Here is an 11387-nt window from a genome sequence, read left to right as displayed (position 1 = left end):
GGAAGGCAGATGGTTAAATCTCAAAGTTGAAGATGACGAAGAAGAAGAAGGAGATGAACAAAACAAGCGGGGCAGATGATCGGCGATGTGGGAGAGATGACCGAAAATGTAGTGACAATGGCAGAGATCGTGAGTTATTTGCCATTCACTTTTTTTTTTTTTTCCAATTTTTTGTACCGGCTGATTTTTATTTTCCTGTCGATATGTCCGATATTCGCTGGTATATCCGGTATAGTCCGGTATTTTGAGCGGTACGAAACAAAGGTGTTTCAGAACCGGTTGATCGGCCGATACAGTACGAAATTGACTCCCCTGCCTATAGTAACAACGCGCTTGACTAACCCAGGTGAGTTGGCCAAGTGGATGGGCACTTGGACTCAAAGTGTTTGTCCCAAGTTCAATTGGGTGTGCTTCCTAGTTCAAGTCCGAGTACCTGCACTTTAAAAAAAACCTCTGAGCTAGAGATTTACTCTACTAGAGCCCGCCCGTCGTGAATAGTAATTGATCTAGTTGAAAGGTTAAGGATACATGGTAAGAAAAAAAAAAGTGCTTGACTTTAATTCTTTGAAAAAAATGAAGTATTAAAAAAAAAATTAATTCATTTCCTCTCTTCACTTTCACATATTGCTCTATTTTTGTACCGTAAGGTGAGAAAAGTGTGCTCATGTTGCTCTGTTCTTTAGGCATCTGGGTTTGGTTTATTTTATTTTTTCTTTGCCGAAGCTGGTTCTCATTTTATAAGTTTGGTCATATCTCTCTCTACTACTTCACATAAGGAAATTGCTAACAAATATTTTTTACCCTTTGTTGTTGGTTTATTTTTCAGATCTACTTCATACTCACCGATCTTTTATATTCCTTCGACTTCTCTCCGTTGCAAGGTACAACAATGGCTCTTTTATAGTTTATTTTTCTAACAAACATATAAGAAGTCTAATTTATGAAGTGTAATTTCTAACGCCAACTATATATTCACTGATCTGTGTTTCAACGTAGTTCATTAATTTATGAAGTGTAAAATGTGTTGGTTAGAGAGTGGAGACGTGCTGAGGTTAGAGTGTTGAAGTTGTGGACAAAGTGTTTTGTTGTGGAAAGGGTGTGAAGAGGAGAGAGAAAGAGAGAGAGAGAGAGACAATGCGGGTAGGCAAAATTGTTGTTCTATACACTTGCTCTGCAATAAATTTTTGTGGGACCCAGTGAGTGACAAAAAGCTAAGATTTTGAATTGAAAAACTCATAGAGATATTCCACCCAAATGACCCACCAAGCAAAGTTACGAGTTTATTTGAGATAGAGTTATAAGAATTGTGTTAGGAGTTTGACTGAGGAGATTTGAGTGATGGGTGATGAGTGTCCTCCAAACCAAATAGGGCCTAGTTTCTATGGACAGAAATTTATTTCATTTCCCGACATGGTTGTATGTGACCCTGCATATGCATGTGACTATACCTTATTATCACCAACAAGTTTTTGTTTTTTTGGTTGAGAATCCACGAAAAATATCTTATTCACAAAGGAGCAAATGATTTTTTTTTTTGGTTTTTTTTACAGAAGTAAATGATTCTTTCTAATCTATTAACCTTCGACTAAACAATTGAAGCAAATCCTATATTTAACACTATAAGCACCACCGAAGTCAGAGCGTAGAGAGATTTATCTGAAGAAGTACCAAGGGAAAAAAAATGACAAGCATCAGGTCTATTTCCATAGTGGTTCCAAGCGAGCCTACTCCAAGTGGCCTTTTACGGCTCCCTGAGACTGATCAAGTGGCGCCATGGACTCATGCACCACTCATATACATTTACAGAGCCAAGTCCAACAACACCACCATCCCATTTTCATTTGAGGCAATGAAAAATTCCCCAAGCTGTGCTTTGATTCCCTTCTACCAGTTGGCTGGCCGGCTACACTGGATTGAAGGTGGCCGTCTAGAACGTCATTGCAATGCCATGGGAGTGCAACTATTGGAAGCTTATTCTGAAGCAGAATTGGATGAACTTGGTGATTTTGCACCAACCGATGCAGTGCAAGATCTTGTCCCAAAGGTTGATTATACTACTCCAAAATAGAGGAGTGGCCATTGTTGCTTGTACAAGTGACAAGATTTCGCTGTGGTGGCTTTTGTGTTGGATTGGCAATATCCCATTCCATGGTTGATGGACGATCTGCAACTCACTTCATCAACTCATGGGCAAAGTTGTCTTAGGGATATGATCTGGAGGCCGTTGATATGCCATTTCTTGATCGAACTATTTTGAGATCAAGTGAAATAGTTAAGACTCCACGCTTTGATCGCATAGAATATACCACAAAGCCACCGGTCTTGATTGGGAGGACGGATGCGAATGAAGAGAGAAAGAAGGAAACTAGTGCGACCTTGTTAAAACTTACAAGGGAGAAAGTGGAGGTTCTAAAGAAGAGCGCCAATCAAGACGTCGTCGGGGTAACAACAATAAGGCCCTATTCTAGATATGAGGCCATTTCCAGCCACATGTGGAGATGTGCATGTAAGGTACGTGCAGTTGATAGTCATAATAGTCAATCAATAAGAGCTCACCTTAGAGTTGACATTCATAATTAGTTAAAGCCATCTCTCCCTGAAAGATATTTTGGGAATGCAATTTCAGCTACTGTGACACCAATATGTCTCTATGAAGACCTCTTGTCCAGGCTGAACGGTTTTAGACCCCTTAAACCAACCAAATTAACCTAGTTAATTAGCCAAGTTGTTACTTAGTCAAATTATACAATTCTAGGTTATCACAAACATACAATCATATCAAGAATATAAAGCAACGGAATAAAAATAACACAAGATATGATCACCCAAGAAAACCAAACCGGTAAAAAACCTGGGGAGGATTTGACCTAGCTATCCTTAAGGTAAACCTGAATCCACTACGAAAAAATTGAAGTTCATACAAAAGGACTTACATGCTCCCCGCTTGACTTCCTAATGCTACCCACCTGTAGAACTTACTGACACGACCACGTGCAAGCTCCAAATCCACGGACTTCTTCTTTCTTGGATTCTCCACAAGATACAAGCACCCACGCTTCTTATTCTTTAAACTCCAATGGCAGCAACCGAGTTGATCATCAAGGTTTTGAAGTAATCTCTACCTAGAAAACCCTAAGCTTTGTGTAAAGGAAAACTCCTCTAGATCTCACAAGAGATTTACATAAAACAGAAAAGTATGAGCAACAATACAACATGAGCAACTCTAAAAACGTGGCTAAGGTTTTTCTTTATATACCTAGAGTAAAAACAGAAAACCCAAAACGTTTAATGAGTTAGGGCTGAGCTGGAATATTCTGTAGAAAAACATTCTGCCCGAGATTTGATCGATCGAGTCTTTCTTTTGATCGATCGAGCCAGGCTGAAATGCACCAATGCATCTGCAGTCTCTCGATTCCAACTTTACATGAAAGACCCAACTTTGAGCAAGCCTAAACAAGACTTAAACATATTGTTTTGATCATGGTTTGCCAACATTACACATTAGAGTTCTAAATACATAAATTCCTAAATCTTTAGAACCTAACAAACTCTCCCTCTGGCAATCCATGACAAAACACAAACTAAAGCTTAAAGTTTACAAGAGAAAGCCCTTTACATAAATAATGCTCATAAAGACTAAAATTTAATTCTAACTACTATCTATCAGTTGCAAGTGTGGACAGTAGCTCGATTGAATCAATTTGTATATTCCTGAAACACTCAACAAATGCATGAACACATGTGTGGCAGAAAATAGTAAATAAACAGGTATAACATTCTTGTATGATTCACACAACACATAATAAAGACATATATCAATGAATACCTCATAAATATAAATCAATAAGCAGTGAATCACAAGAAACAAGAATCATGTATATCAAAAAACAATGTAACTCCCCTAACATGAATATCCCAAAAATGATATACAAAATGAAGCGCTTAGATACAATTTAATATCTCCACTAGCTCCTAAAAAAAAAAAACAAAAAACTCTCCCTCTAACAACAAAAATCCTCTACAAAGTCTACTCCCCCTTTTTGTGACGGAATGCCAAAAGGCAATCATAATCCATCATCAAAAGGAGGTGGTGAGGGTGAACAAAGATGTGCCAGATCAGCTTGCAACGCATGGATCTCGTTAAGTAAGTCCACCAAAATGTGACCATGAGTCGCTTGAACAGTCATGACAGTCTCCAAAGTACGACGGATATCAAAGTCATCTGATGGAGGTGGAGAAACATCAGCAGCAGCAGCAACATCAAAATCAGGAACAGCCTCACTAGCAGGACCTGTAGAAGAAGAGGGAGGAGGTGTGGAACCAGAAAGCTCAGACCTAGGGTGTTTAGAGCCAGCTCAAAGGTGAGCAGCCCTCTGCCTAAGAAAAGACGCACCTATAGGAGCAATCACATGAACAGGCTTAAAGGAAGGGAAACCACTAAGATCAAGATAAAGTAAAATCATATGAATGAAAATAGGATGAACAAGAGCATGTGAAGAAGATGAACTCCTATAAACTTCGTTAAAAGAACGAAGAAATAGATGAGGAAAACTGATAGGAGCATCAGTGATAAGAGCATACAAAAATACACACCGCTCGAGAGGAATGGTGTGAAGATGAGAAATGAGCCAGATAGAGTGACACGCTATTCTAAAGAAGATATAGTGCAACTCAGAAAGCTCAGCAGATGTAATCCTAGGATCAGAACCCCACTGGATAGAGGACGTAGTGATGTAAGACATGACATCACTCAAAACAGGAGACTCATCATAAGGATAGACTGGGTGCTGGACCAAGGGTAACCCAAGAGCATTAGTCACTACTGAAGGAGTAATGGAGTACTTTACGCCTCGTATCCAACTTTTTACCAAAGTGTTGGAATCATAGATGCGGATAGAGATGTTCGAGAAGAACTTTCTAATCAGGGTAGCTGGAGGAGGAGGATCAGAAACATCCAATAGTGGTAACCAGCCCCAACGCTCAAAATTTGCCTTAATGGCAGGATCAAGCTCATCTAAGATGACAGAACGTTCAGACTAAATCTTTCTCTTAAGGTTCAGCTTCTCATAAGTTTCTTGGTTTTTCTCACTCGGAAACCTCTCACGGTCAAAGGAAGGAGGGGAAGGAGTAGGTGAGGGGGTAGACCTACGAGCCCTAGTCTTCCTAGGCGTAGTGCTAAGGAAAGGACAGAGAGACAAAGAGAAAACCAAAAAATAACACAAAGACCAAGGGCAGACTATAAGTTAGCACAAAAAGAGATAGAACAAAAATCTATATGATGCATGAACAATCACAATGTCGTGATGCATGTACTAATGCAGTAAGCAAAGTTCAAATTAAGTTCAATTTGCACAAAATTGGCTTGAGCATAGAGTTTCTAACAAAAACCCTAAAAATTCGAAAAAACTACTTGAGAATTTTGAAATAGATTGATGAATTGAGTATTACATAACACAACACACAGATTATAATGCTTAATTACATCAAAACAACAAGCCAATTTCATTAATTTCAACCTAATTGAACAAAATCCCCAATTCAGAATTAATACAAACCCTAGAAATTTCAATTTTTCACAAACCCCAAAATTGATCAAATAAAACTAGTAAGATCATGTTTATATCATGTCCCCATAAAAACCCATTGATAAATTGCATAAAATACGGCTTGAATCAACAAATATCCCAAATTACTTAGGTTCGAGTATGAGATGGAATGCTTTTTCAAAAACCCTAAATTTTTAAACCCAGTTTCTCCAAAGAAAGTTTTAGCCATTCTCCCTTTAAGTTCTCAAGCAACAAAATGTTTTGCATAATACTCAAGATATTTTCAAACTTGGTTGGTCAGACCAAAAACACACACAATTACATGTACAGTGTTTAACAAAGAGTAACTTGTGTAGTGTGTGCAAACTAGTAAAAACTTGAGATACATGTGAGGTGATATGTGAATAAAAATCAATCACAAAGTCTACAAAATTTATCACACAAAATTTTAAAAGAGACTATCACCTAAAGAGTTACATCATATAACTCTCACATCTCCTAGAACATAAGCTTGCAATCATGTAAGTTTCTTAAATTTTGCCTCATTATTTTTTAATTTTTTTAATTTTTTTTGGTGGATTGGCATCAAGCCTAATAGTACACACCAATTTTAATTATGTGAAATGGCATCAATCCTAATAGTATATACCAATTTTAAGTATTAAGCAATTAATCGAGGCTACACCTTATGTTCTTTTTGTGCATGTGCTACACTTTCTCGAGTACAAAATCTTATGATATGCACTAAGGTGTTCATGATTGGCTAGTGAACAGTGGTGAAATGGTTATTTATGCCTTTCTCAAAAGGATCAAGTCCGACAGTCAAATAACATGTGACTTCAAGATCAAGACAAAATGATAAACACCATAAACATCTTTCCCACACAACATGCACTACAAAGTTTCAACTAGTCAAGTGCAATAAATAAGCTCATTAAAGCTAAACAAGGTACATAAGACATGTTATGTGTAAATAAATTGACTAACCTTGTTTTCAAAGTCCAAGAAAAATAGTGCCAAACATATTTTGCTTTTCCCTTTTTTTTATTTATAAAATTTTAAAAGAGAAAACAAATAAAACCTAGAATGAAATGCATGAATGTAATGTAATGCAAGTCCTAGAACAAAAGCACAAAAAACACAAAAACTAAAGAACAATGGTTACAAAGGAATGAGCAATGAAGCACAAGGACCAAGAACCTAACGAGACTAGGGACACCGAAGCACACCAATCACTTGACGAAGTGTCTCAAACTTACTTCCATCAAGCGGTTTGGTAAAGATGTCAGCATTTTAACGATCAGTAGGGATATACTCAAGACAAACAATTTTCTTTTCAACCAAATCCCTAATGAAGTGATATCTCAGTTCAATGTGTTTGGTCTTAGAGTGTTGAACAGGATTCTTAGATATATCTATAGCACTAGAATTATCACAATAGACAACTATGGTGTCTTGAGGAATCCTATAATCACTCAAGAGCTTTTTCATCCAAAGGAGCTGAGAACAGCAACTTCCAGCAGCAATATATTCTACCTCAGCAGTGGATAAAGAAACAGAATTTTGCTTTTTACTCATCTAAGCCACAAGATTGGCTCCTACATAAAAACACCCCCACAATGGTGCTTTTTCTATCATCAGCATTCCCAGCCCAATCAGAATCAGAAAAACTAGCAAAAGAAAAATTAGACTCCTTTCTGTAAAATAATCCATAATCACAAGTTCCACTCACATATTTTATAATTCTCTTAACAGCATTTAAATGAGAAACCTTAGGATTAGGCTGAAATCTAGAGCAAACACCAACACTAAAAGAGATATTAGGCCGACTAGCAGTCAAATACAAGAGACATCCAATTATGCTTCTATATAAAGTAACATCAACAGACTCACCTAAAGGATCAATTGTCAATTTTGCATTAGCAGCCATCGGTGTTCTAGCATGAGCAGCCTTGTCCAGTCCAAATCTTTTAACCAGATTTCTTGCATATTTAGCTTGATTGATGTAGATTCCTGACTCCGTTTACTTTACCTGCAAACCCAAAAAGTAAGTCAATTCACCAACTATGCTCATTTCAAACATCGCCTTCATTTTATTTGCAAAAGAATGAGCAAGAGAATCATTAGTAGCACCAAAAACAATGTCATCAACATAAATTTGAGCTACAACAAAACAGTCTTATCCTTTCTTATGAAGAGAGTTGTATCTGCAGATCCCCTTTTGAATCCATGTTTAGTGAGATACGCAGTCAATTTGTCATACCAAGCCCTAGGAGCTTGTTTCAACCCATAGAGAGCTCTCTTCAATTTGTAGACATCATTCGGTCTATGAGGATCAACAAAGCCTTTAGGTTGCTCAACATATACTTCTTCTTGTAGCATCCCATTCAAGAAAGCACTCTTGACATCCATTTGATACAGCTTGAAGTTTAGGTGACTTACTATGGCCAATAGTATCTGGATGGATTCTAACCTTGCTACTGGTGCAAAAGTCTTATCAAAATCAATTCCTTCCACTTGGGTATACCCCTGTGCAACAAGTTTTGATTTGTTTCTGATCACAGTGCCATGTTCATCTGACTTGTTCTTAAAGATCCACTTAGTTCCAATCACATTTACACTTTTCAATCTAGGAACTAGTTTCCACACATCATTCCGAATGAATTGATGAAGTTCTTCATGCATGAAATTTACCCAATCAGCATCTTGGAGTGCTTCATCCACCTTCTTTGGTTCAAATTGGGACAGATAGTATGAGTGAGTAATCACATTCAAGGCTTTTGATCTCAATCTCATGTTATCATTTAGACTACCCAATATATTTGTGGTGGGATGATTCAGATTCACTCTAGAGGATGGACCTTTAATTAAAGATGTGGAGGTACCTTTCTGTTCAGATGGAGGATTGAGCTCACTTTGTACCTGTTGAGTTTCACGAACCGGAGTGGATGGTTCTAAATTGGATGGTACTGAAATTGTATCATTCAATACCAACAGCTCTTCCTCATTATGTTTCCCAACATACTCAGCAGGAAGAGAATCATCAACTTCTAAAGACTTATCTTGAGCAAGAGCAGTGCTTTTTGAAAGTGCTTCTGAACACACTTCATCATTTATCATAACATTTGAAGATTCTATGACTGTTTTAGTTTTCAAATTGTACATTCTATAAGCTCTACTAGTGGAAGGGTATCCTAGAAAGTATCCTTTGTCACTTTTTGCATCAAACTTTTTTAAGTTCTCTCTATCACGTAGAATGTAACAATCACTGCCAAATATCCTGAAATATTTGACAATAGGCTTCTTCCCTCTCCAGAGTTCATAGGGAGTTTTCTTGGAGTCCGGTCTGAAATACACTCGGTTGAGGGTATGACAAGCAGTGTTGACAGCTTCTCCCTAGAAGGATTTTGGCAACTTTTTGTTGTGTAACGTAACCCGTGCCATCTCTTGTACAACCTTGTTTTTCCTTTCCACAATCCCATTTTGTTGAGGTGTCTTGGGTGAAGAGAACTCTTGATGAGTGCCTTGATCATTGCAGAAAGTAGCCAGCTTGGTATTCTCAAATTCTCTTCCATGATCACTTCTTATTCTGGCTATCGCAGTATCTTTCTCAACCTGCAATTTCTTGCACAGATGTATCATCTTCTCAGGAGCCTCAGCTTTATCTTTCAAAAGCACAACCCAAGTATATCTAGTAAAGTCATCCACAACAATTAGAATATACTTCTTTCCACCCAAACTCTGAACTCTAGCAGAACCCATGAGATCAATATGCAATAGCTCTAGAGGTCTTGAAGTTTGAACACTAGTCACAGACGGATGCTTGGATTTCACTTGTTTACCTATCTGACATGGTTCACAAATGCACTTATCTATCTTCTCAAATTTAGGTAAACCAATAACTGCCTCACATTTGAAAATCTTTTCTAACTGCTTATGACTGGCATGCCCCAACCGTTGATGCCACAAGTTAACTTGATCGATCTTTGCACTAAAGCACTTGTTGTTCACACTTGGTGTTATGCCATAACAGTTGTCAGCTGTCCTTACACCAACACACATACAGTCACCTCCTCCATCAAATATCTCACATTCATACTTGGTGAAAAGAACATTTAAACCATTGTCGTAAATCTGACTTATGCTGAGTAAATTGGCCTTCAGTCCATCAACATACCAAACATCTTCAAACACTAGCAATCCTGGAATATCCACAGTTCCAATGCCTCTGATCACAGATTTGCTTCCATCTCCAAAAGTGACTGTTCCAATCTTTCCTTCAAAGAGTGTTTTGAATAAGCTTTTGTTCCTTGTCATCTGCCTGGAACAACCACTATCCAAATACCAAAGACAAGAATCACGTGCCTTTAAGGCGGTTAAAGCAGTATAGCATAAATAATTCTTATCACATATGGTTAAATCAAAATACTTAAGTAAAGATTTAACAAAAACAACAAGAGACAAAGACAACAAGTAAGCAAGTTGATATATAAGCAAAATGATTTTCCAAAAATTCATGACAACAGGGGTCAAGGATCAGCTCAGAGATAAAAAAATCTCCAACAAGAGAGCTACCCGCTCTGATACCACTTGAACGATTTTAGACCCCTTAAACCAACCAGATTAACCTAGTTAATTAGCCAAGTTGTTATTTAGTCAAATTATGTAATTCTAGGTTATCACAAACATACAATTATATCAAGAATATAAAGCAGCGGAATAAAAATAACACAAGATATGATCACCTAAGAAAACCAAACCGGTAAAAAACCTAGGGAGGATTTGACCTAGCTATCCTCAAGGTAAACCTGAATCCACTATGAAAGAATTGAAGTTCATACAAAAGGACTTACAAGCTCCCCGCTTGACTTCCTAATGCTACCCACCAATAGAACTTACTGACACGATCACGTGCAAGCTCCGAATCCACGAACTCCTTCTTTTTTGGATTCTCCACAAGATACAAGCACCCACGCTTGTTATTCTTTAAGCTCCAATGGCAGCAACCGAGTTAATTATCAAGGTTTTGAAGTAATCTCTACCTAGAAAACCCTAAGCTTTGTGTAAAGGAAAACTCCTCTAGATCTCACAAGAGATTTACACAAAACAGAAAAGTATGAGTAACAATACAACAGAAGCAACTCTAAAAACGTGGCTAGGGTTTTTCTTTATATACCTAGGGTAAAAATAAAAAACCCAAAACGTTTAATGAGTTAGGGCTGAGCTGGAATATTCTGCAGAAAAACATTTTGCCCGAGATTCGATCAATCGAGTCTTTCTTTCGATCGATTAAGCCAGGCCGAAATGCACCAATGCATCTGCAGCCTCTCGATTCCAACTTTACATGAAAGACCCAACTTTGAGCAAGCCTAAACAAGACTTAAACATATTGTTTTGATTATGGTTTGCCAACATTACACATTAGAGTTCTAAATACATAAACTCCTAAATCTTTAGAACCTAACACAGGCCATTAAGTTATTCTGCTGGGAAACTAAGGGAAGCCATTGAGAGAACGGATGATGAGTATATAAGATCTGCTTTTTATTTTATATCAAGTCAAAAGGATGTGAGCGGGCTAAGGTCTAACTTTCACCTTCAAGGATACTCGGAAGGACCTTTAGAAGGTGTTAGGTTCTAAGACTTTAGAAACTAATGTATTAAAACTTTATTTTGTATTATGTTAGCAAACCATGATCAAAACATAGAGTCTAGGTTTAGGCTTGCTCAAAGTATGTTTATTTGTAAAATTGGAATCGAGTGATTGCAAAATTTATTGGACTAAATCTACAAGACTTGATCGATCGAACCACGTGTAAATTTATTTTTTTACAGAATTCC

General features: G+C 37.4%; 1 pseudogene; it reads left to right on the top strand.

Annotated features, from left to right (window-relative positions):
• Nucleotides 1–1544: 1544 nt before the first annotated feature.
• On the top strand, nt 1545–11187 carry LOC112015382 (hydroxycinnamoyl-CoA:piscidic acid hydroxycinnamoyltransferase-like; annotated as a pseudogene).
• The last annotated feature ends 200 nt before the right edge of the window (nt 11188–11387 follow it).

The sequence above is a fragment of the Quercus suber genome, unplaced genomic scaffold (genome assembly GCF_002906115.3).
Source record: "Quercus suber isolate HL8 unplaced genomic scaffold, Cork oak 2.0 scaffold_466, whole genome shotgun sequence".
NCBI lineage: Eukaryota > Viridiplantae > Streptophyta > Magnoliopsida > Fagales > Fagaceae > Quercus > Quercus suber.
Note: the sequence above shows the minus strand (reverse complement) of the source record. Positions and strands in the feature narration are given on the sequence as shown.